This window comes from Ambystoma mexicanum, chromosome 3p (genome assembly GCF_040938575.1).
Source record: "Ambystoma mexicanum isolate Mex_15411 chromosome 3p, UKY_AmexF1_1, whole genome shotgun sequence".
In the NCBI taxonomy this organism is placed as follows: domain Eukaryota; kingdom Metazoa; phylum Chordata; class Amphibia; order Caudata; family Ambystomatidae; genus Ambystoma; species Ambystoma mexicanum.
In genome coordinates this window covers 810,146,418-810,170,831 of record NC_090925.1, presented here as the reverse complement: position 1 = coordinate 810,170,831, position 24,414 = coordinate 810,146,418, and the positions used below count along the sequence as shown (strand labels likewise).

Here is a 24,414-nt window from a genome sequence, read left to right as displayed (position 1 = left end):
TTTTTTCTGCCTGGAATTCTGGTCCCATGTGCCTTTCTGCCTGGAGTTCTGGTCCCATGTGTCATTCTGCCTGGAGTTCTGCTCCCATGTGTCTTTCTGCCCAGAGATCTGCTCCATGTTTCTTTTCTGCCTGGAGTTCTAGTCCCATGTTTCTTTCTGCCTGGAGTTCTGGTCCCATGTGTCTTTCTGCCTGGAGTTCTGCTCCCATTTGTCTTTCTGCCTGGAGTTCTGCTCCCATGTTTCTTTTCTGCCTGGAGTTCTAGTCCCATGTTTCTTTCTGCCTGGGGTTCTAGTCCCATGTGTCTTTCTGCCTGGAGTTCTGCCCCCATGTGTCTTTCTGCCTGGAGTTCTGGTCCCATGTTTTTTTCTGCCTGGAGTTCTGTTCCCATGAGTTCTGGTCTCATGTTTTTTTTTCTGCCTGGAGTTCTGTGCCCTCTTTCTCCCTGGACTGCCTGCTTATTTGGATGCCCACAATGTATGCGAGTTGTTGTGGGCTCCTGATAGCTTTTTCAGTTTTTAGCTTTGGATGTATGGTTTTAGCACTAAGGCAATGCTGCAATGTCCCATTTACATCTGTTGCGGCACCCAAGTGTGAAAGGCAATATTAATATGGCATTAGTAACCCGTTCCACAGGCTATACCGGGGAGTAACGACCCGGCAGCCCGAGTTAAAGGCCCGAGCAAATCAAGGGCGTTTAACAAGGGCACCGGGACATTATCCCTAGGTACAGAGCTCAAGTCGAGGGTATACATGGGGGGACGGAGTCCACCCACTTTTTTTTAGAGGGTGGACCAGTCCCCCCCTACTAAAATGAGAAACATTGTATATCTACTTTGAATGTATGCATTAAAGCCAACTACAGTGATTGAACCACAGTCGTCAGGTTTGTAGGCCAGACACTTCACCACTGGACTACAAAACCTGATGAAAAATAACTAACAACTAAAGGAGAAAATGTCCCATTTCGGCATTCCCAGGGAAAACATTTGTATTGGTTCTTGCGTTTAAAGCATGCACACCTTTTAACGTTTTCAAAAACACTATTAGAAGAAAATATCCTCTCGTGGTTTTGGGTGTGTTGATTTTTTGAAAGGCAAATGCCAGTCGTCCTATGCAATTTGGGTGGTTATGTAAAGCCAATTTAATAAAATGTGCATATTTCACCTTGATATGCTAATTTCTGGCGACGTCACATCCCAATGCATTTGTTGATGAGTCCCCCACTTTGATTTTTAGGACTTGACCCCTGCCTAGGGGACTAAATGGAGCCTCAGTGATAAGGTCTTTCATTCTGAAATACTGAGCCATCATGTCATGTGTCCATTTTATTGGGGCTCTACTTTTTTGTGCTTCTTTTAATGCTTGCAATAATGGACGTGTGTATGCTGCTTAATCAAGGATCCATGCTCGACAATAGTTACATATGCCAAGAAATTTTTGCATGTCCTTCACTGTCTTTGGTATTGTTATGTTACGTATAGCAACTGCCCTATCAGGGAGTATTAGTTTTCCATCTTTCGATATCAACTGTCCGAGGTATACAACTTCGGCAAGGCATATTGTAGCTTCCCTTTATCAACCTTGTATCCTTTGTTGGCTAACACGTTTAGCAGTGTTATAGAATCTTCTCTACACTTTTCTTCTGTCTTGCTACAGACGAGTAAATCGTCTACGTATTGTATGATGGTGTTCTCTACATCTATATTTCCAATGTCTTCACGTAGTACCCTGTTAAAAATACTTGGGCTTTCGCAATATTCCTGTGGGAGTCTGCAATGTTCGTATCTGTTATTTCCCAGTGTGAATGCTGTGAGGTACTGCGATCCTGGGTCAAGTGGTATGGAGAAGAAGGCATTCTTCAAGTCAACCACAGTAAAACATATAAATTCTTTGGGTATGCTGCACAGTATTGATGCCGGGTTAGGCACTAGCGGGAACTCTTTTTGAATGACGACATTAAGTGGGCGGAGATCTTGGATCATCCTCCACGCCCCTCCTTTTGCTTTTTTGATCGAGAAGTTGGCTGTGTTACATGGGGAGTTTGATGGTATTATGATACCTTGGTTCAGGAGTGCATTTATTGTCTCCCTAATCCCTTCCTCTGCTTCTCTGCATATTGGGTACTGTTTCACTCTTGGCGGTATGGCACCTGCTTTAAGTTTTATCTTTATTGGTGTTACTTCATGTAATAAACCTACATCATGGGGGCCTGTAGTCCAAATTTCTGATGCTACTTTTGCCATGTCTTCCTCAAATATTGTTGGTGGGGCATTAACACTAGCCATAAGTGGGTTGTGCACCTCTATGTACTGGATCATGATGTCACATGGTATGCTTATTTCCATTATTATCTCTCCATCATCTTTGTTGTCAGTGAATAATTCTTCATCAGTTAGGTCTCTTAACATTACGCTTGGATCTATGCATAACACAGTTCTCCACTCGCACCCATGCGTGTCCAAGCCTATGACCACAATACGTTTGCTCGATACCTGAACTGCTTCGATGTCTATGGACATTATCGTGCCTGGCACGACATCCGTATTTACAATTGGGCAGAATATAAAGTCTGATGGTGTCCTCCATTCTTTTCTCGTTAATTCAGGTACTACTCGGGGTAACACTTTGATGCCATAGATAAACATGTCTATATCAATGGGTATCCCTCGCACCACAACTTCATTCATCATCGTGCTGATCATTAACATTGCTCTTACTGGGCATACTTCTGGGGTGGAACACACTATTCCCCGCTCGGTAAACAAAATGGTCATGTTCAATTTACCTAGCAAATCTCTACCCAGCAAGTTGATTTGCGCGTCTTTGTGGTACAGTAAGGGTGCGCGCACTGTTTTCCCCCCCACCGTTATATCAAGATCTTTGGTGTAAGGAACTTTTAAAATAGCCCCAGAGAACCCCTGTGTTTCCAAATTCCTGCCTGAGAGCGAAAACCGCCCTTCCATAAGACATGATTTTTCCTCTCCTGAGTCTACCATAAAGATAAACTGCTTGTTTCCTATCTCTGCCCCCACTAGTGGTTCCTCTTCTGCACGTAGGGTGGTGGATAGGACTGGACACGCAAGTGCTCCCTGTGGGCTGTCCTAATCTGTGTACCTTTCTTGTCCTGGCATTGAGAAAACATTATCTTCAACTACTGTTGCGTCACGGAATGGTGCAGGTGCACCATGTGCGGCTGTTGCGAAACTGTTGCTGCTGGCGTTTCCTACAGTGTTTTGTCTTGCCATGGGCTGTGATGCACTGTGATGTGGTTGTGAGGGTGGTTGTCTTTATTGCATTTGGGGTTCGTTATAACACTGGTCCTGTGGTCTTCCCCCTCCCATTGGTAATCCATAGGGGCTATCTGGGTGTGGGCACCCCCATACCTGTTCATTGTCCATGGGTGGTTGCCCTTGGAAATACCATGAGGGCCGCATTCTGCAATCCCTTGAATAGTGTCCCCATCTCCCACAGTTCCAACATGACCCTTGCTGTCCTCCTCTCATCCCTTGGCCACCAAATCCCCTATTCCCCATGCCTCCGAACACCCCTCTCTGGCCACGGTACCCACCTCGTCCTCTTGCCGGCCTTTCTTGCCACTGTGGTCCTCTGTGTTGCTCCTCTCCGTTCCACGGTCCTTGTTCTCCTGCTGCCCACAGTGCTGCTATTCCGACTGGCCTGTTTCCCGCACTTCCATCCCCCTAATTCTCCCTATCTGCTGTTACACTGGCGTTTATGGCAGCGACCTTCACTAATTTATTCTGTACCAGTTTCGCTTCGTCTGCCAGCCTTTTTTGTGCTATCTCCTTTTCTCTCTCTTTGATCCTCCTACAGTGGTGCACAATTATACTCTGAATTTCAGGCCAACCCTTGGCTTCTATCCCAGCTATCTTGTCCAAGGCCTTCTGTACCTCCTTCGGGAGCCCTTTCTTGATTATAAAATAGAACAAGGCGGTGGATTGGTTCTACGCCGTACCAGTTTTGCTTCTCCATAAGTCTTGTACCCACAGTATGAATTGGGTAGGATCCTCGTTCTCCTCCATCGTACATTGCATTACTAAATGTAAATCTGGAATATCTGGAAACGTGTGCCGCAATGCGTTCCATACTTATGCTCGAACATTGTTGAAGGGTGAAATCCCGCCTTTTCCCACAAAGCGTCTGCCTGATCACCGACGGCGGACACTAGCAAACTTTTTACATCACCTATCGCTAACGGTACTCCTGCCGTGTTCTTCTCGAAAGCATGGATCCATTTCCCCACCTCTCCCGCAAGTGGGGGGAGGAGTTTCAAGAAGTTGTTTTTGTCCATCTGGACCCACGGGATAGCACGACCTACCTGCTCCTTTGTGTATTAACGGCATCTGCAATTTATGCTTCCTTCCTGTTTTACTTACCGTCCCTCTCTTTGTCTTACTTACAAGCATATTCCCCACTCGCTCCCTTAATCTACCCTGCCATCATGGGGGTGATCGTGGATCTAAGTCATCAAAATGATGTGGCAATGGGGATCCTACAGCCGCCACTCCTTCCTTGTATTCGTCGAGATCACTCCACACCTCCTCTACTTCTTCTTCTTGCTCGACATTCTCCTCTTTTCCTTCTCCTCGCTGTCTTTCCGGGGTGGCTGGGTGAATGATTCTCACTGGTTTATCATTCAGATGGTACAGGAATTCTCCCGATCGCCATTCTTTTTCTCGCCCTTGTGATATGGGTGTTCCCTGAGACAATATGGACTGCGCTAGCTCTGACATCGTGGGGGCTAACTCCCCTGTTGCACTTAGCGGGGGTGTGAGATCTGCTACGGACAACTGTGGTACTTCCCCTCCCCCCAGTAGCATTTGGTCCCTGTCACATAGTGCTCTTAGCCGTGTTATTTCCATTTGTGCGTGCGCTAACTGGAGGTCTAAATCTCTGATTAATCGCGCTGAATTTACAGGGGGTGCACTAAAGGCCTCCTGTGTCGTATGGTGGTGGTGCCATGGCTACCGCTACATTTGAGGGAGTAGGGGTGGGGCACGCTGGTATATACAGAGGCTAGCTGTAGCCTACTGCCGGTCTGGTCATTAAGGGGTATAATTTGGTTGTATCGTTCTCAACTGTGGTCGTTGTGCATTCACCCTTTGGTATTCCGCTTACCTCTCCATGTGCTTTCTGTTTTTCGATTGTTTTTTCTGTATTTACCTCTGCTGTAGGGGTAACTTCCTCGAACATTCACCACAGATTCAATACTTATCTTCTGTTCTGCAACTGTTTTCCTTTATATTTTGCCAACAAGTGTGTGGATACTAAATCTAACACCCTTTTGTCAAATGACCGTCCCTCTGGCCAAATTGGTGTCACGCTGTCCCCTTTTATCTCTGTCACCCATTGATCGTGGAATTTTGTATCCTGTCACTATATAGTGGGAGGTGTTGGCAAATGTGAGCTAATGGTGTTATTCCCCCATGATGGTGTTTCTCCCTTCGCTTGTGTGTGCACTTGCACACAAGCCTCCCTCTAATCACACCTTTCAACCACCCTTCCCTTTGTTATAGATCAACAAGATATTAAGCGTTTCTCAATTATTGGCAGTTACTGTGCATCAATATTCAACGTTACCTTTGTAATCATTGCATTTCCAATTTCAACAGTTCACTTTCGCATATATAACCTCTTACCAACAAATCACTTACAACATTTTGACATACGTGACAATAATGGACAAAAAGAAAAAGACATATAACACATAACATGCACATGCACTACCTGCGCGCTTTTTATCTCCCCTTTGTTCCCGTTACTGAACACTTTTTACCCTTCCCCGTTTTACCTACTCTTCTCATTCACTCCCTACCTCTTACACCCTCTTACTCTTTCCCAAGAATTCTTGCTTACATGGAAAAAGAATATTCTAAATAACTTCTCCGTGGCACAGGTTACTAAAGCCATTAGCACCCCGGGCTGCCCATTCGGTAACCCAGGGTGCTGATAGCAGGGTCTTTTCTATGATATAGCAGAACGCTGCATCCTGTTCATTCAGAGAAAATACTGTTCCCCTCTTCCATTTCCGTGGTAAAAACCTTGGCAATGGCTTCATTATATTAAGTACTGTGCTATGTTATACTATTGTAGTAGTACCCAAATGGCGCAGGGTCTTGAGGAGGAATGTATTTGTTGGGCGGTTTTCACCTGCGACATCAGCGGCTGTATTCTTTGTAGAAAACAAAGTTTTAAGTGGATGCACGCGCCATCCACACCAACCAATCAGTAGCTGAAAATATCTTGCTCCGCAACGGCCAGGGACTTCTGCTCCATGTGAATCAGGTGCCTTCGAGGAAATGTACATGTTAATGCACCACTGTGGCCCTCTCATCGTTGGACAGAGGGATCAGCTCAGGAGAAGGAGGAATTTGCGTCTCCACCATCTGAGGCACATCATGGGAAAGCGATGGCATTTCCTTAGCTTCAGAGATTTTTTCAATGATGATTCCTGAACACACCCCACAGGTGTGATTACTTTGATTACTTTGGAATTGGACCACTATAAAGAGCATGGCACAGATGATGCCCTTTCCACACATTCAGACTTGAGGCCCGGGCACAGCTTCTTTGACAATGCTCCAAACAGCAAGGAAGACACCAGAGACAGGCGAGGAGGTTTTAGACATTGATGAATGAATACAATGGTCAAGTGCATGACAAGTGCATGTATTGTCTATGCAAGCTTCAAACTCCCCATGTGCCATTATACAATCTTTTGTTGGCAAGATAAATCAGGTGTGCAGAGTGATAGTACAGCAGAAAAGCAACAACTATATCTTGTCAGCTGTCATATATGCAACACAAGTGTCTTGCGACTAGATCCAGTAAGCCGTTTAGTCACCTCCTCCTTGAGATTTTCCTCCACCTTCTCGGTGAAAGGTAGCATGCCCGCCTCCCAACCCCTCAAGTACAGGGAATGGACACATTTACACCACCACGGCACACTACTGCACCAGAGAGTCTTGCTGATTGATAGATTTGACCAAGCCCTATTGGCTCACCGCGTCTGCCTGCAGATCCCACCGCAGGCAGACACATGATGTTCCCCTCAATGCGCCACCCAGCAGTTGCTCAGGTTATCGAGTCATGCAAATGACAGAGGTGTGCAGTATAAATCCCAGTAGCATAACATAACATGCTACAAAATATCACAGTCATGAAAAACGTTCTCTTTTCAATGATAATCCTGTGGTAGATGTGTAGCCCCACTCCTTGGTTGAAAGAAATGTAGTTCAAACTACTTGGGCTCACTGATCCCTGCTGGGAAGATTTGTGTCCAGCTACTTCCTGCAAACCTCAGTACCACGCGTCTACAACCACATTCGAGAAGAAGTGGGAACGGCACTGGACCAATCTGAGTGTAAGAAATTCCACCTGACGTTGAACACGTGCGCCAGTGCTCAAGATTCTCTGGTCATCACAGGATACTGGTCATCTTTCTCCTGACTTCTCAGCAGCAGAGCCATAGAATGCCATTTGCCAGCAGGCTACCTTGTGAAAGGAACGGTTTGACCGCAGGTTCCTCAGAAAGTTCCTCAGAAATTTCTTATTTATTTATTTGCATTTTTAAAGCACTCACACAGCCCGCGGGCATCAAGGCGCTGTTACGGGAATTGTTTGTTTTTTAGTTGTGTATTTATAAGGCGCTTAAATACCCAGAGGTTTCAAAGCGCGGACCCAGGGATCGAACCTGTGTTGCTTTGTGTCGTCTTGCTTCCAAGGCGAACACGTTGCCGCTGAGCTATCCCCCTCCTCTTCCTTGGTAGAAAGTAAAGGTGGTTGTAGTACATTGCTTTAGTCTCCTTATTTTTACAATTGGCTTTGTATTATTTATTTATTTATTTATTTATTTGGACATTGGTAGAGCGCACCTAACTCTGAGGCATCTGGGCACTGACAAAATAGATCTATTGTTGTACCGTAGCTCCCTGAAAATAGGTGAAACCTTGAACATGCCTGGCACTACCCATGTTTTCCATTTTTGTGGTAACCCACTTCATAAACCAGTGCACGTCACTTCACGAAATGTAATGTGTGGCCCTTTACACACTCCTACAGTGCTCAAATATGCTGCAAAGGTGCTGTCATGCCATAACCTCACGTACAATGAGCTGAAAACCTCAATAACGATGCGATGGAATCCAACTCTCCAGATGCTGGAGCACCTGCCAGAACAGTGCAACCCAGTAGCCGACTACAGTAGCTTGTCAAAGCTGGTGACGGAGGGTGCCTACCTAACATATACCCAGTTGCAAAGGTTGGACAATGTTTGTTCTTTGCTGCAGCCTTTTGAAGAGGCCACCCTCCAGATTAGCCTGTATGCTAGGTGACTCAGTACCTTGCGGCATAATTTCTTGAACCACAGTTTAAAGTCACGGTGCAAACCTTGAAACATCATGTGCATAAGGATGAGGGAAATGAAGGGAGTTATCATATGCAAGAGGTATGCTCTGCATGTGCATGAATGCACTAAAGCAAGGGTCTGAAATCTTTGGGTCCCCAGATGTTTTGGACTACAAATCGCATGACCCCTTCACCATTGATTTTGCTGGCTAGGGTTGAGGGGCGTGCCAAGACTTCTGATGAGCCAAAGGTGGCAGACCCCTGCACTAAAGAGACATTTAAATCAGAGATCTTCTACTTAGTGTCAGACCCCACTTTTGCAAAGTATACTATCAAACAGTGGTGACTCTTTTTTCTCAACATTTGACATTATTTCAGGGTGCACCTTGATGAGCATTTGTACAGTGGAAAAAACACAAGGAGCTATGGGACAAACTCTTAACCCAGAGGGGCTTTTGTGTGAAATGTGTCCCCAAAAGAATTCAGAGGGCCCAATGCAGATTAGGTGGTGTTTTCTACATTCTTGGCACATGCCAACAGGTGTCATGTCACGCGGGAGACTGGGGTCTGCCGCTCCCATTTCCTCCTGGCGAGTCTACCCGCGCGTTCGCGTCTGGGGACTCGCCGGGAGGGGAGCAACGGATTACAGGGCCGGCGGCCTTCGGCGCATGCGCGGAGGTCCTCTCTCTCGGTTCCGCGCATGCGCCGTGGGGGCTTGCCTTCCAAGCCTCGTTCTGGGTTCGCCGGCGCCCGGAAACGGAACGGTTTGCGTTCCAGGCCTCTCGGGCGCCGGCGGCCCATAAAAGAGGCCGCTAGTCAAAGCTGCCCGCGTCTCAACGCGGTTTGCTTCGCTTTCCTCGTTGTTCCTGCCCAGCCTTACCTGTGGCCTGTCCTGGGCCTACCTGCCTCCAGCCTTACCTGTGGCCTGTCCTGGGCCTACCTGCCTCCAGCCTTACCTGTGGCCTGTCCTGGGCCTACCTGCCTCCAGCCTTACCTGTGGCCTGTCCTGGGCCTACCTGCCTCCAGCCTTACCTGTGGCCTGTCCTGGGCCTACCTGCCTCCAGCCTTACCTGTGGCCTGTCCTGGGCCTACCTGCTTGCCTCCAGCCTTACCTGTGGCCTGTCCTGGGCCTGCCTGCCTCCAGCCTTACCTGTGGCCTGTCCTGGGCCTGCCTGCCTCCAGCCTTACCTGTGGCCTGTCCTGGGCCTGCCTGCCTCCAGTCCTTACCTGTGGCCTGCCCTGGGCCAGTCTGACTCCAGTTCTTATCCGGGTCCTGTCCTGGGCCTGCCTGCCTTCAATCCTCACCTGGGTTCGGCCCTGGGCCAGCCAGCCTCCAGCTACTACCTAGGTTTTGCCCTGGGTCAGTCTTCCCTCAGCCCATTCCGGAGTTCTGTCCTGAGTCATCATTGTGTAGAGGGGACTTATCCCACACTAGCCTGCATTCCCCCTGTTCCATCTTGGGCACGTTCCTACAGTTCTCTAATTGGCCAGACAACTAGTTCCAACTGTCCTCACTCTTTCCTGTCTTGCCTGACTCCGAATCTCATCCTGTGTACCATTGGAACTATCTGCACCAGCCAAGCTCCTTTGCCTACTACGAATACCTTTCTGCTACACTGGTCTATCTATCAACTGTCGCTGCACTGAGGTTCTTGGAAGATTCGGACAACAAGCTCTACCTGGACTATGGTTCCCTCCATCTGAGCCTACATCCTCTTGTCACGCTTACCTGGGAGAGTGCCTTTGTGACATTGGGGGTTGGTCCATCCTTCACCCAGTTCCTCATTTGGGTGGTGGAGAGGCTGATTCCTCGTGCCGCTATCTCATCAGTTCCTGGACTCCAGACTGGCGACCTCTGCGAGACCAACCACCAAGACTACAGGTACGCGGTCCTCTCGGGCCAATCAGCTTGACAGATTGAGACGCCTTCCTCCTGATTCAGAGATGGATGAATCGCAGGACATGAGGAACGAGTTGCTAGCGCTCAGGGCCGAGATGACCGCCCTGCGTCAGGAGAATCAAACATTACGACAAATGATAACGCAAGGAGCACCTAGTACCTCTCAAGGAGAGGGATCATTGGCTCATACAACACCCATCAAATTCGACGGAGACCCTAGACGGGTGGCGGAGTTTTGTAACCACTGCAGAATACACTTTCTCTTCAGGTCTACCTACTTCAACACTGATAGGGCCAAGATTGGTTACATCTTGGGGAACCTAACTGGGAACGCATTAGCTTGGGCAACTCCGTTTGTGGTTACGAACAGTCCTATTTTGAATGACTTTGCTGCCTTTGAAAAGGCCTTTCTTGAGGTATTTCAGACGCCGAACCTGGCCTCCGTTGCACAGAATCAATTGATGGACTACAAACAGGGAAGCAATGACGTCATCACCTACATCAGCCGTTTCCGACTTTTGGCTACTGACTCCCAGTGGCCCGAAATTACACAGAAGACACTGTTTCGTCGAGGCCTGAGAGAGGAGTACAAGGATGAGTTACTTCACATCCCTGAACCAGAGAGCCTTCAACTCTTGATCGATCAAGTACTCCGTATTGACCAAAGGCTAGCCGAACGAAAGGCTGAGAGACGTCGGCTTGACAGAAGCGGTCCCCGGACAACCAACACACCTGCTGGTTCGTTTGGGTCGACCGAGTCCGGACCTGAGCCCATGCAAGTAGGAGCCATGAGGGGACCTTTGACGGAAGAAGAGAAGAAACGAAGGAGGTCTTTGCGTTTGTGTCTTTACTGTGGAGCAGCTGGACATTATTTGGGTACGTGTCCTTTGCGTCCGCAGAAGAAGAAGTCGGGAAACTAGGAGACCTGTCGTATACAGGAAGGGCAACGACAGGTCCCATTCCTTCCTCAGACCCTTCTGTTATTTGTTCTATACGTCTGCCCATGCAACCAGCGGTACTACAGACCCTGAAGGTCCGAATTAAACTACCAGACAAGAACCTGGAAGTATCCGGTCTACTGGACTGTGGGGCTTCCGGCAATTACATCGACGAAACGTTCGTCACCAGACATAAGATACCACTCGTTTCCAGACACACGCCTCTGTCGGTGGAGCTTATTGATGGTACTCCCTTGTCTTCTGGACCCGTTAGTCAGTTCACAGTTGGACTGGCCCTTCTGATTGCTGATCATTACGAGGAACTAGCCTTTGATGTTATCAAGTCACCGAACTACAAGATGGTTTTGGGATTACCTTGGTTGCAACACCACAATCCTTTGATAGACTGGAGAACCCAGACCTTGACCTTTTCATCCGAACGGTGTGCTCAAGAATGCAAGCTACCCGTTCCCACCAGGACCGTCTCGACTTCTCTAATAACGGACAGCAATGGGGTTCATCTATGTTCCACGTCTCTGGTCCCACAGGAATATTCCGAATTCAAACATGTGTTTTCTGAACCTGGCAACATACCCCTTCCTCCACACCGTTCTTTTGATTGCTCCATTGACCTGCTACCGGACCACGTTATTCCCCATGGGAAACTATATGCTTTGACACGTGACGAGAAGCTAGTTCTTCAGGAGTATTTGTCGGAGAGTCTAGAAAAGGGGTACATTGTGCCATCGAAATCGCCTGCAGGATTCCCCCTGTTTTTTGTAAAGAAAAAAGAAGGTACATTGAGACCCTGTGTCGACTACCGGCAGTTGAATGACATAACAGCCAAGGACCGGTATCCTTTACCCTTAATTCGCAGCATCCTTGAAACCCTGCATACTGCGCGAATCTTCTCCAAATTGGACCTCCGCGGAGCTTATCATTTGGTGCGCATCAGGAGTGGGGACGAGTGGAAGACAGCTTTCAAGACATCTTTTGGGCATTTTGAATACAGGGTTATGCCTTTCGGCCTATGTAATGCTCCCGCTGTTTTTCAACGATTCATGGACTACATCTTTGGTGACCTGTTAGGGTTATCCGTTTGGGTTTATCTGGACGACATATTGATATTCTCTAAATCCTTAGACGAGCATGTGGAACATGTTCGTGAGGTCCTTCATCGGCTGTCCGTCAATAACCTGTTCGCCAAAGCGGAGAAATGTAGCTTTCACCAACCCAGCATTGAATTCTTGGGATTTGTTATCAATCAAGAAGGCATTGGGATGGATCCCAAGAAGGTGCGAGCCATACAAGAATGGAGACATCCACACGATATCAAGGCTCTCCAACGCTTCCTGGGATTCGCAAACTTTTACAGGCGCTTTATCCCACAGTTCTCACAGATCTCGGCGCCCCTCACCAGGCTAACCAGCAGCAAGATCACGTTCGAATGGGATCTCGTGGCTTCCCGGGCTTTCGACGTATTGAAGTCGGCCTTTATGGCTGCCCCGATCCTGCGCCATCCCCAGGAAGAGTTGCCTTACATAGTGGAGGCCGATGCTTCCAGCTTTGCTGTAGGGGCAGTCCTTCTTCAGAAAGATCCTATCACGTTGGTAGAACATCCAGTAGCCTATTATTCTCGCAAGTTGAGTCCCAGCGAACGAAACTACGCGGTGATTGAAAGGGAACTGTTAGCCATCAAGACCGCATTCGAGGAATGGAGACATTTTCTCCTCGGAGCACGCTTTTCTGTGGAGGTGCGGACAGACCATCGCAATCTGCAATATCTTCGCTCTCTGCAATGTCGGACTCCTCGTCAAGCCCGGTGGGCCTTCTTCTTCTCTCCGTTTGAGTTCCATGTTACTTATATCCCGGGAACCTCCAATACGAAAGCGGATGCGCTTTCCAGGTCCCTGGAAAACGTAGATGGGACGCCCTGTCCAGAACAGCCACTGATTTCTCCTCGCCATTTTCTGCTGGCCTTGTCCTCTCACCTTAAGTCCATCGCGGAAGCCACTCGGTCGGATCCAGAAAGAACGTCCCTTCTTAGTCGGCAACTAGTATCAGAACGAGACGGACTGTTGTTTTTTCAAAGAAGACTCTACATACCCAGAGGAGCCATTAGAAGGGGCATTCTACACGGATTCCATGATTCACCCATAGGAGGACATCGCGGGGTCAGAGCCACTCGAGAGTTGATATCCCGACAGTTCTGGTGGCCTGGTTGGGCGACCGAGGTCCAGAAGTACATTGACAGCTGTCCAATATGTGCCCAGTGCAAGGTTCCCAGAAGACGACCATTGGGTTTGTTAATGCCCACCGAAGTGGCTCCCTATCCATGGCATACCATCGCCACCGATTTCATTGTGGATTTGCCTCCATCTGAAGGGTACACCTGTATAATGGTGGTTGTGGACAGCTTCACCAAACTGGCCCATTTCATCCCATTCCGGAAAATCCCTACAGCTACTCAAATGGCTTCAGCGTTTCTGCACGACATCTACCGGTTGCACGGCCTACCGGAGAAAATCATATCGGATAGAGGTACCCAGTTCCTTTCATCATTTTGGAGACAGGTGTGTGGTCATCTGGGAATACATAGAGCTCTAAGCTCAGGCTATCACCCACAGACAAATGGGCTAACCGAAAGGACCAATCAGACTTTGGAGGGGTACCTCCGCTGTTTTGCCAATGCCACACAGTCTAATTGGAAAGGTGGGCTAGATCTGGCCGAAGTATCCTACAACAACACTGTTCATGCCTCCATTGGAGTCAGCCCATTCTTCTGTTCCACTGGTCTACATCCTCGGTTAATGCCTTTTCAACCAGTTCCGTCTAGTACTGTTCCCTCTGCTGATGGTCTGGTCTTACACATCCGGGAACAGCAAGAACTTGCACACAAGATCTTAAGTGAAGCCAAGGATCGGATGAAGAGACAGGCAGACAGGAAGAGGAGTGCAGAACCTAATTTCCAGGAGGGCGACAAGGTGTGGTTGTCCTCAAAGAACCTGCCTCTCCGCAATCTGCCCGTCAAACTGGCCCCTCGATATTTGGGACCCTTTGTTATCACCAAACGGTTGTCCTCTGTAGCCTTCCGTCTTCACCTACCCTCTTCCTGGCGTGTACATCCCGTTTTTCACGTGTCCCTGTTAAAACCCTATGTGGTCGATGATTATGGCCGCACCTCTCCTCGTCCGGCCTCTGTTTTGGTACAGGGGGGCCCTGAGTTTGAGGTACACGAGATCTGTGATGCCCGGTACCGTAGAGGGGTGCTCCACTATTTGGTTGACTGGAAGGGGTACCCGGCCTGTGATCGTACCTGGGAACCGCGCCAGCACGTGCATGCTCCCCGGCTGATACGTGAGTTCTACGTACGGTTTCCCTGGAAGCCTGGGGCCCCGGGTCTTCCTGGGAGGGGGCATAGTGTCATGTCACGCGGGAGACTGGGGTCTGCCGCTCCCATTTCCTCCTGGCGAGTCTACCCGCGCGTTCGCGTCTGGGGACTCGCCGGGAGGGGAGCAACGGATTACAGGGCCGGCGGCCTTCGGCGCATGCGCGGAGGTCCTCTCTCTCGGTTCCGCGCATGCGCCGTGGGGGCTTGCCTTCCAAGCCTCGTTCTGGGTTCGCCGGCGCCCGGAAACGGAACGGTTTGCGTTCCAGGCCTCTCGGGCGCCGGCGGCCCATAAAAGAGGCCGCTAGTCAAAGCTGCCCGCGTCTCAACGCGGTTTGCTTCGCTTTCCTCGTTGTTCCTGCCCAGCCTTACCTGTGGCCTGTCCTGGGCCTACCTGCCTCCAGCCTTACCTGTGGCCTGTCCTGGGCCTACCTGCCTCCAGCCTTACCTGTGGCCTGTCCTGGGCCTACCTGCCTCCAGCCTTACCTGTGGCCTGTCCTGGGCCTACCTGCCTCCAGCCTTACCTGTGGCCTGTCCTGGGCCTACCTGCCTCCAGCCTTACCTGTGGCCTGTCCTGGGCCTACCTGCTTGCCTCCAGCCTTACCTGTGGCCTGTCCTGGGCCTGCCTGCCTCCAGCCTTACCTGTGGCCTGTCCTGGGCCTGCCTGCCTCCAGCCTTACCTGTGGCCTGTCCTGGGCCTGCCTGCCTCCAGTCCTTACCTGTGGCCTGCCCTGGGCCAGTCTGACTCCAGTTCTTATCCGGGTCCTGTCCTGGGCCTGCCTGCCTTCAATCCTCACCTGGGTTCGGCCCTGGGCCAGCCAGCCTCCAGCTACTACCTAGGTTTTGCCCTGGGTCAGTCTTCCCTCAGCCCATTCCGGAGTTCTGTCCTGAGTCATCATTGTGTAGAGGGGACTTATCCCACACTAGCCTGCATTCCCCCTGTTCCATCTTGGGCACGTTCCTACAGTTCTCTAATTGGCCAGACAACTAGTTCCAACTGTCCTCACTCTTTCCTGTCTTGCCTGACTCCGAATCTCATCCTGTGTACCATTGGAACTATCTGCACCAGCCAAGCTCCTTTGCCTACTACGAATACCTTTCTGCTACACTGGTCTATCTATCAACTGTCGCTGCACTGAGGTTCTTGGAAGATTCGGACAACAAGCTCTACCTGGACTATGGTTCCCTCCATCTGAGCCTACATCCTCTTGTCACGCTTACCTGGGAGAGTGCCTTTGTGACATTGGGGGTTGGTCCATCCTTCACCCAGTTCCTCATTTGGGTGGTGGAGAGGCTGATTCCTCGTGCCGCTATCTCATCAGTTCCTGGACTCCAGACTGGCGACCTCTGCGAGACCAACCACCAAGACTACAGGTACGCGGTCCTCTCGGGCCAATCAGCTTGACAACAGGATAGCTGACTTGAAAAGTGGTCAATGTGGCCATCTGTAATTGTTCAATTAGATCTGGAATCAAGAAGCTTCCCCTCCGACTATTATGAAATATGGAGGGGTATTTACTGTTGCTGGGACAATTATCTCAAACCATATTTCTTAGTTGTCACTTTGTAGCAAGCTTCATAGCAGAAATTGCTCTGTCTTTAGCCAATTGAAATGTTAGCTGTAAACTTGCATCAAGCTACTTAAATTGTGCATTGTAGACAATTTAGACCGCCTACCGTTTATTGAGAACTACAATTCCCAATCGTTTTTGTAGTTCTTTCAGCTCTTTTACCTCCGAACAGGCGCGTGAGCACCAGCTCGTGCGGAACTAGCCGGTCTGTGCCAGTCTATATAAGGAAGCGCCGCCCTTTTTACTTTTTCCTTAGTTGTCACTTTGTAGCAAGCTTTATAGCACTGTTTTAGACTTTTAAAAACATGTATTGTAAATGTATTTAACGTGTTGCCCATTGAGTGTGTAATTGCGCAGATATCGCTCTGTCTTTAGGAAATTGAAATTTTAGCTGTTAACTTGCGTGAAGCTACTTAAATTGTGCATTTTACTTAGAAAATTTAGACCGCCTACCGTTTATTGACAACTACAATTCCCAATAGTTTCAGTAGTTCTTTCAGCTCTTTTCCCTCCAACCAGGCGCGTGAGCGCCGGCGCGTGAGGAACTAGCAAGTCTGTGCCAGTCTGTGTCATTGGTGAAGCGGTCGATTATCGTCTAGCTATTCCTTGCTTTACAGTATCAATATCTTTGCCTCTAGGTAAGATTTCTCAGCGCATGCCTTAACTATAAACCACAGCATTACGAGGTTGTTTTATTAGGAATCTTCTATATCATTGGTTATAATTGAGTGCACAGGTTACCCCAGGAGGCATACATGAACGGCTTGTTGAGCCGAATTAGGAAGTAATTGTTTGGTCTACATTTTGAAGACTGGGGACATAACAATTGTTTGCCTGTAGCCTGGATATTGCACCTTCTATTTTCAGGCTGAGGCTGCTAAAATCATCTCTGCACGAATGTATTCTTGCTGAGCCATACCTACCAGAAATCCCTATGGCTAATTTATTGGCTAGCGGTGTACTTTCTATATCACCAGGTATTTTAATGCCCATTAATTATGGCTGAACTGACCTTCTTTGAGGATAATGGGAACACAGGAAAGGTTAAATTAACCCTTTTAAACACCCGATCACTGGACAAACATGCCACAAACATTAAAGACTTTATAACTGATCATGACACAGGCATTATGTGTCTCACTGAGACATGGATGAAATCGTCCAATGGACCCAATATTGAACTTGCTGCACCAATAGAATATACATTTATGAGTCAAAATGGAGAACATAAAGTAGGAGGTGGAGTGGCGATTCTAACTAAACAGAGTATGTTTTTTTTTCAAGTGCCTGTCTCCTTCACAGATTGTGAGGGTTTTGATGAAAATAACACCTACCCATAATAACTAAAAAATATACTCTCACTTTATTGCCCCCCCCCAAAGATACCTCTTCTTTTCATGAAGAGATTTCAAACTTTTTGGCATATCATATCATATGATATATCATATATCATATCATATCAGGCGGATAAGCCTTTCAGTTCTACTATTGTATTGGGAAATTTTAATAGATGGTTGGGAAACCCCTTGGACCAGGAAGCTGCTAGCCTAGAATAATTGTTTAAAGGCTTTGGTTACCAGTCGTTAGTAAACAAATCTACATACTGCAAGGGAAACACCTTGGATTGGGTGATGACAAGGAACATATCAGTCATACTGTCCGAAGTTACACCATGTTTATGGTTGGATCATTTCTTGGTTAAACTGGAATGTACGTTACCATTGGTACTTACACAGAAACAAAATATACTAAAGAAGGTTATGACCAGAAATCTCAAGAAAATTAGGGATAATGTTTTGGAATCTTGTATGGAGATACTTAAGTTATCCACATTTAAGGATGAGACACCTGAATCCCTAGTATCCAAATATAAAATAGTCCTGACTGAGCTGCTAGATCGCACAGCTCCATTAAAGTTGAAAACGGTTAGGGAATATACGAGTAACCAAAAATGGTGCTCACCAATTCTCTTGGCACGTAAACAAGAAAAGCAAAGATCAGAGATAATTTGGGAAAAAAAACACTACTGTAGAAAACAGAAATTCTTGGAAAATATTTGATATGTTTTACAGAAAAGATATCTGTGACGCTAAATGAAATTACTATGACACACAGAGAGTAAACTCAAATAACAGCATAAGAAAGTTTTTAAATTTTCAAAGGACCAGAAAAGCCTAAGGTACAACTTAATCCATTTATTCCTATCAAAGAAGACTGCACTGCAGTCCAAAAAGCCTTTGCTGATAAAATACAGCTGGCACAATCAAAAATGGCAGATAGTTGTTCAAAAACTGAAGTGACACAAAAGAACCTGGAAAGGAAAAAAATCGTAAATTTTGTTGGACCTGATTTTGTTTTTCAAAAAGTGGATATACCTGGTATGATTTGCACCTTGAAGACCATGAGACCTACAACATGCCCAGAGGACACCTTTCCAGTTAAGATCATATTGGAAAAAGCTGTGGTTTTTGCGCCCTTTTTGGTACGCTTCACCAATGCAACCTTTAAACTGGGGCTGTACTGAATAGCTTATTTAGTATTCGGCCGAATACTGAATAGTTTGTCAACTTTTCGGCCGAAGCCGAATATGAAGCCGAATAGTTGCTTTGTTTAATAAATCATGTTCCAAACTTCACAAACACACTTATTAAAAAAACAAATAAAGCACCATTTTAAATGCATTCCATACTTTTATTTCTCTTCATTGTAATTAATGTAGCATCTTTATTTAAAGTATAAAAGCCAGAAATAAAGCAGATTTACCCAAAATGAAGGGACCAAATGTACAGAACATTGTTACATATCCAGTGCCAGTTAAAGGGGGAGCTTCACAAATGCAAAAGGACTGCCTTTGTGAATCAGATGCATTGCATTCTCTATCCAGTTGCAAAGTCGATGAGGTCAATTTCTAAACTTCTTTGCAGCTCACATAGAAATGTATAAAATGGTTCATGTCGGCTCAAGCAGGACACAAGTCAAGAGGAAATCTGAAATGCGTGAACTCCATCTCACACCTATTCACCCCACCCAAACAAATGCTGCTCACTTTTCACTTATCCTAGCCAACCTTTCTCGTCAATACTCAAACATATGCAACTTATAATTTCCTGATAAAATATCAGATAATGTTAAACTCAGGACTCAAGTCCTTAAAAAAAGAAAAGGGGGGACTATGACATACGCAATGGGAAGTAACATGACAGGAACTGAAAGTATCCATGCACATTTCTTTCAGTTTGTTTTTTTTCCAACTTAAAAAAGAGCACATTACATATAAACATTCGCCAAAAGAAAAAATGTTCCTATATTGTTGCAGGCTAAGTATAAAAGATGAGCCTCTCTTTTGTCTAAGAATCTGTAACAAAACATGCCCTAAAGACCAGATTACAATATAAGATTTTTTCAGCTGTGTGATAGCAATTTGTCTGGTCTAATTCTATTCAGCTTTGCAAACTGAAGTCTATATTTGCCTTTCTGAGTTCATGTTGCATTGTATTCAAATGAGAATGTCAAAGTATTCAGCAAGAGCCGAATAGTTTTTTTTCAGCCGGAATTCGGGCGAATACTTACTCTAGGCCGAAGTTTGGTACACCCCTACTTTAAACACAGTGAAGTTCCTGACTGCTGCAAAAAGGTGGTGGTTAATCCATTGTTAAAGAAAGCAGGGCAAGATCAGTGAAACTATAATAACCTGAGAACCATTACTAACGTGCCGTTTTAGTTAATAATTATTGACAAACAGCAACTATGCAGTTTCAGGAATACTTGGAGACTAATAACATACTTCACGAAAAACAATCGGGGTTCAGAGCCCACCACGGCAATCAAAGTGCCCTGATAGACCTCCAGACAGGGATGCTAGCTATAGTGGACAACAGCAAATCGGCGCTGCTGATGCTTTTGGACTCATCAGCAGCCTTCGATTTGGTGATCCACAACATTTTAATAAAAAGGCTTAGAGAGGTAGGGCACTGTTCAGAAACAGTAATCAAGTGGATGGACTCATTTCTTAGTAACAGGTTGTCTAAAATCTACTGGGGAAAAGAAAGTTCCGAACTAGAAAACATAGACTGCGGAGTCCCACAGGGGGCCTGTTTGGCTCCATCACTATTTAATGTGCTATATCGGCCCTTGTGTGACCTACTAGATGAGCTGGGTATCCGCTTTACCAACTATGCGGATGATACCCAGCTCGTCATGGAATTAAGCGGGGACTATAGCAAGGACTCGGAGGAGGTTTCACATGTTTATGAATCTATCAAGACATGGATGTCAGAGAACGGGTTATGTATAAACGGATCCAAGACAGGGTTCCTTATATTTGGATACACTCAATCAAGAGCTAAGTTGAGTGTTGAATACATAGGCTTCTGTATTGAACATCATATGATTCACATCTCTACCGAAGTCACAACTTTGGGCATAATGATTGAATCTTCACTGGGAGCAGAAACCCATACCAGTAGTATTGTTAAGAAAGCACAATACCATCTTAGACTACTTAGGCTTCTCAAGCCCTCCGTTTCTCAGGCCAACTGCACCATGTTAACAAGGGCATTACTTATGCCAAGATTAGACTATTGTAATGTCATCTTGGCTGGGGCAAGTAAAAGATGTATTCACAGGTTGCAGGTGTAGAGGTGGTGCCGAATGCCTCTACTGGAAGTCCCACCCCCATTTTGCCTATATGTTGGAAGCCGCAAATTGCGGCATGCGCAACGTCAGTAATGATGCCTGTATTACAAAAAGCCCTTGAGACAAGGTATCCATTGAGAAAGCCCTATATGATGTACCCACGAAAAGATGACAGTCTATTGAGGGAGATCCCTGAAGACGTGTAAAGATGAGAGAACAAAAAGATTGGTGGCGTCACACAATGTGAAGATGATGCACTAAGAAGGATGGCCAAAGAACAAAGAAAAAAATGCATGGTCCTTATAGAATCTGACGACGAAGTAAAGAATCGAGAAGACTTTCACAAACGGAATGAAGATTGCACGTGTGAAGAGCACTGCAGAAAATTAAAGCCGTTTTATAACTGTACAGATGTTGTAACGCAAGTAGACTAAGTAATCATAAGGCTGGCTATATGCAGTGACTAGACTGCAGGCGGTGCCGCCATAATATAGACGCCATTATATAGAATCTGGATATTTGATGTCTCAACTTTAGTAAGCCAGGACCCATGAAGAGAAGGGCTGAAAGTGTGGCGCAGCAGAGAAAACAGCTGAAGATCGAGGAAGGATCGAGAAGGCTGTCTGGCTCAGTGTCAAGGGTTGGGGCAGCCAAGAACTGGTTATCGATCTTTGAAGATACAGAGAACATGAGAAGAGAGACGAGCCCCTGTTAAGGTGCAAAGGAAAGACACCATGAGTGCTAAGTTTTATTCATTTAATATTATTAAATACAAAAAAGGAGCTAAAACACGGTCTTCTGTCACATGGTTTAGATGGAAACAGAAACTGGGCAAGCAACACCAAGACTTGGAGATAAGAACGTGCTCACACTGCCTTCTATTCTCAGGAGCAGTGATACTTTACAAGGCCGAGTTCAAAGACAATTCAAATGGCAGAAGGCATGAGTGATGATAGATGTGAGGCTAATTGGGTGAGAAGGCATGTTAAGTCCACCCACTGACACCTGGGGTACCAGTTTGCGTGCTGCTAGCGAGTCGAATATTCCAGAAGGGTACAAGCATGCCAACCAATTTTAGAGGGCTGTGTAACAAAGAGCCCTGTAGTTTGAAAGCCAATGATGTGTCATGTATCTAATAAGTGTGAAGATGACTTGCACTAGGGGTGGGCATAAATTGTCCACCTTTACTATAGAGATCCAATCACAAGCCAATGCCTTATAGAAAGTATACCTAGATGTTCCCCTTAGTTCAATCACAATGCCAAGTAGGTTTTCTTAGTTTGCCACGTAGTATGATGTCACAAATGAAGAATTTGTGCTATATAAGTGTGTTTTCTTATGAAATTCTTCGAGATTATGCTGTGTGACATCCGTTGATGTCCTTTGTATTCCCTGTTTTAGATAATTGAGATTAAAACAGAATACTTTGCCAACTTCCTGAGTCAGTCTTATGGTGTAAGAGTTATTCTGCATCCCCATCCATCTAACAATGCGCTACCTCATTCAAAAGGGCCGTAAGGGTTCACGTGGTAGCATGTCAAATGGTTGGGTAAAAAGACCCATCAACCAGTAGGACTCCAGTGTTTTGGACGATCGGACACCCTCTGCCATCTAGCTGGAAGATCGCAAGGTTTCCTGTGGAGAGCTGCCGACATACAATTCTTGCAACAAAAAAAAAGAGACGTTGGGACTGGTCCCTCTGACGAAATCCCTCCTGGTTTCCATGGGCGCTTTGTGGACAGAAGGTGAAAGTGGTCGATTGGAGGGGGGAGTCGATACCGAAGGCCTCAAGCTGAACGAGCGAATGGTGAGTAGACTGAGGGGATGACAAACTAAAGGGATGAGATTGTGGTAGTTTAGAAAAGTAACGGGGAAAATTACAAATGTAACGGGGTTGTTTAGAAAAGTAATGGGAAAACTACAAAAATAACAAAGAGCGTTTTTATGTGTAAATAAGAGAAGAGAGACAAAAGCCCAGGATTCCTAACTCAAGGCAATTCTAGAAGAGATCATCTCACACCCCAATTGGGTTGAACTAGGCGGCGCATGGACAGGTCCATGTTAGGAGATGATCTACACTCTAGTCAGAGTATTATTAGGGGCGAGATGATGAGGAGAAGTACCATGGTTTAATTGTAAAAGAGTCAACTAGTTTGTCTGTGCATTTCGTATTGAAAAAAGGGTGTTGAAGAGCGACAAATACGGTGTGTAAAGGTTGAAGTTAAAGATAAGAGGCTATTAGGGTAATTGTCGCCGCCAACCCAAAGGTAAACTGAGATTATTGAAAAATAGAGGTTTTGAGCGGCGAAGTGTTGGAGCATGCTCATATTTGTGGTTTTTATAAATGTATCTGTGTAAACACTGGTAAGTATTGACAGAAAATTGAGACTAGTCACAATTGGAGATATTAATTCACTGATGCATTTATGTAAGACATTGCCAAAACATATGCCTAAACTCAAACAGTACAGTGCGGAGTGGGTTAAAGCACGGCAGATAACATTTTTATGCCATGGCCACAAGGGGGGATTGCTGTCAAAAGTGGTATTGCAACACATGACCACATACTTGCACGCTGCGTACACAGGGAAGACATTGGAGAAGAGGTTAGCTATTTTAGAGCTTTGGAAGATGTACTAAGAAGAAAGATAGGATCTGCCACCTGGGGAGTGGATGTTTAACCAGGGCAGGGAGGAAGGTGTCGAGCCTTCTGCTCCCCTTACCTCACTGGAAGTAAACGGCAATAGTACGGAAGACATAAGATTGTATCCATTAAAGGAACTAAAAGCAGCGACAGGGTATAGTAATATGATATACGAACCGCCTGCCTCCAGCAGTGACAATATTAAGAGATGGAAAGGAGAGAAGGATAGAGTTGACGAGATAGCGCTCGTAAAAAAGGATGGATGGGAGGACAGATATTACTCAAGCTAGATGAGAAAAGTGTTGAGGAAATCAGGCAAAGGGAAGATCAAGACGAACAAGACAGAAAAGACAGGGAATGAGAAAAGAGATTAAAAGAGGATGAACACAAGAGAAAGAGCAGACAGCGGCGTGAACAGATGTATCAGGAAGAGCAGCAAAGAAAGGAAGACAGGGCAGAAGAGCAAAGAACATATGATAACAGGTAGAGAGCAATCGAAGAACGGAATACACAAGAAAGGAAAAGAGAAGAGGAGGAAGCACAGAAATTAAGCGATAAAAGGATGCAGAGATGAAAGGAAGATCACGAAGAGCGGGGGAAAGAGAGGAAAGAGTTAGATGGAACACAAGAAAACAAAGCGAATTAGATTAAGAATTGGAGCGAAAAAGGAGACAGTGGGAGCGCGATATTGATCACATTCAAAAGGAGCTAATGGAACCAAGTACAGTAATACAATTGGCAATATAGAGGAGTTTCCTCTGTTAAAGTAGGCAATGCCAGGGCCATCTAGGGTAGCCCTGGAAGAGAATTTTGATATGGGGAGAATCAGAGATAGGATCGATAAGGCCTATCAAGACTTAAGGGAAGGTAGCAAATCGGGAAGCCGAGGGAAGGGAGATCAATTCCTGGTCCTCCAATCATGAAGCGGAGAAAGAGACCCATTTAGTCTTGAGCATAGAGCATTGACTTTAGA

General features: G+C 46.4%; 1 protein-coding gene across 2 annotated transcripts in view; it reads left to right on the top strand.

Annotated features, from left to right (window-relative positions):
* LOC138580918 (uncharacterized) overlaps positions 1-24,414 on the top strand; it is a 500,340-nt gene that overhangs the window by 356,575 nt on the left and 119,351 nt on the right. The window lies entirely within an intron of this gene.